The sequence below is a fragment of the Triticum aestivum genome, chromosome 1D, assembly GCF_018294505.1.
Source record: "Triticum aestivum cultivar Chinese Spring chromosome 1D, IWGSC CS RefSeq v2.1, whole genome shotgun sequence".
NCBI lineage: Eukaryota > Viridiplantae > Streptophyta > Magnoliopsida > Poales > Poaceae > Triticum > Triticum aestivum.
The window spans coordinates 193540662-193543657 of NC_057796.1; positions in this window are offsets into that span (position 1 = coordinate 193540662).

The window sequence follows — 2996 nt, forward strand, 5'->3', positions numbered from 1 at the left end:
CACAAGCCTGGAGGGCGCCCCCTAGGCTTGTCCTCGTGACTCCCCATGTCTTCTCCCGAACCTTCTAGGGTCCCTTCTGGTCCAGAAAAAATTAATCCAAAGTTTTTTCTCTGTTTGGACTCTATTTGATATTGATTTTCTAAAAAGCCAAAAACAAGCAAAAAACAGCAACTAACACTAGACACTAGGTTAATAGGTTAGTCCCAAAAAATGTTATATAGTTGCATATAAAAGATCCAAGATTGATACTATAATAACATGGAACAAGTAAGAATTATAGATATGTTGAAGACGTATCTTTGCCCAAAAACCAGCTCTCTTCTGCCCTAAAACTCTTTTAGGCATTAACTTTTACATCATCTGTTGGAGATGCTCTTGTGTGCTCGTAGGCATAGATTTAAGGACAACGCTAATGCCCACACGTGTGGTGGGAGCGAAACCCACCCACACGCCCTATAACATATAGACTGCGCCAAGTCACCGCATGCATGCATGTGGAAATCTTTTTGGATTTTTAGTTTTTAAAATGTTTTATCTCTTAAATAAAAAATTTGATTGAAGATCCGTTTTCAGCATTAAATCCCTCGCGGCGAGATCGAACATATCAATATATTTCGATGAAATTTTTTGGGGGTTAAAAGTTGCCATGTCTATTGCACACGGATTACCATGGTGTTTACACTGAAGTTGTCATGATATGTTTCAGCTATTTTCTTCTACATTTAAAAGTAAATTTTGACATATTATAAAACCGGGGAATTAAGAAACTAGACTTGCCATGAACCATAAACTAAAATTGCCATAATACATGCACTTAAAATTACCATCGTTCATACAAAAAATAATTTCCATGGTCAAAGTACTGGAATTGCCACCATCGAAATACTAAAATTGCCATGCTCTACAAACTAAAATTGCCGCATGGCAACTTAAGTTTAAGCACGGTGGCAACTATAGTGTAAACATCATGGCAACTTTTGGGCAAAAAAAATTGGCGTAGCAGCGATATTTCGATTCATCCTTTTCTTTCAAGGATTTCATAATTGGACGTTGAACCCATTTCATATGATGGGAGTTGCCGGAGTATTAGGTGCGGCTCTGCTATGCGCTATTCATGGAGCGACCGTAGAAAACACTCTATTTGAGGACAGTGATGGTGCAAATACCTTCCGTGCTTTTAACCCAACTCAAGCTGAAGAAACTTATTCAATGGTCACTGCTAACCGCGGAACATATCAACACGGAGTCTAGTTTTGAAGATCTCGTTGAGACGGATATAATGGTGAAAACGGATTTTTAATTAGGAGATAAAATATTTTTAAGCCGAAAACCAAAAAGATTCCTGCTGATGTCATCTGTTCACACGTGGCAAAATGAGTGGTAATGAAGGCGTGTGGGCCATGTGCAAAATGCCACACGTGTGAACATTAGTTTTTTCCTAGATTTGATTGCATGACGATGTCCACACCAAGGATATGCACATGAGCCGCTTGTCTGCTCACTCTGCTACTGCTCTTACTAGTGTCTCTTCCTCTACTAGTAGTTTTGAGACACGGCATCGTGCCATGATATGGGTGCGTCTCCATGAAGTTTTTTTTTGGCAAGTGGTAGCTGCAATACACGGTTACTTTGGCTTGGTAGTGCTCTTCTAGCGCCGGTTCCCGAGCTCTGAGGTGAAAACCCTTAGGCTGACCTTTGGTGGTTGAACCTGACAATGGCGGTGTCTTGCGGGCTGGTTCCTTGTTGAAGGCATTGCTTTGGAGTCTGCTCAAACATGTTCTTCAAGGGAAAAACCCAAGATTTGACCTGCGATGGTTGGATTCCTCGACGACGGCGATTGTGCGTTGTTACCTTCCCGGAGGTGGTGTCTCCGAAGAACCTTTCTCGTTCGAGGTCTTTTTAACGTGCTCCTTCTAACCTCCCCTTTCACACGAGAGGTAAGAGTATAAATAAATATGAGCCGTTGATTGCATTAAGTAGTGGATTTGATTAACTCTTACCTTCTTATCTCCTATGTGAAAAGAGAGGGTAAGAGGGAGCATGCTAAATTGCTCCTCTCGTAACTCGTGTGTTGTCAAATACGTTGGTCGACATTGATGCTGGTTTGTTGCAAGTCGTCGGCCATGTCAGCTATCTTTGCCTTTCTTCCTTCTTCTTTTCATTTTTTTGGCAGTATGCATTATTGTTGTCTCGCCTAGGCCTTGATGTTGTGTCGTTGATGTAATTGTTATAGCTTGATATTAATATATTGGTCTTTGTCAAAAAAATCACTCCTTCTGATTCATAATAAATGTCGCAGTTTTAAACTAATGTTGAGGGAGTATCCACTGGCACATAATTGACCAGATTACATGAAACTTAAAACGATCCATTGGTACAGGAGTGATGTGACACGTTACGGGCAGAGCTATGATGAATGACCGCTCACCTTCGCCCGCATTCCGCCTGCAGCTCCAGTCAGTGTACCTAACCACTGATCACTCACTCATTTCCTGCGGTTAATCCCATCCATTGCAGGTTACCTGGGTTGCTTAGCCATGGGAGAAGCTCCCCTGCTTTTGTGCGGATGAAGCAACAGGCAGGCGGCATAGCTCGGCCGACCGACACATATGGTTGGCTACAGCCGACGAACCCATGCAGGCCCTAACTAAACATATTTTTTTAGGAAAAAACATTACTGTGGGAGTATTAAAATTCTACGTACATAGTGTAGTTCTTGATGTTACTCAGGTTGCTTTTTGATCGATCTACCTATCAATGTACGTATACCCTCCCCGCTAAAAAAGTACGTATACCCTCCGCAATTCCGCATGTACGAAGTAGTATACCTCATGAAACCTTGCGGTTGGTCAGACTGACATACACGAATGATCGACGTTGCCGCTCAATTAGTTAGCTTTCGCGTCGCACAAGCTTTGTATCCACGGAAAGGGAAACGGCACTGGGGTTTCTAGGTGCGCCTTCTCCATCACTCCCTTTCCTAATCATTCCATGCA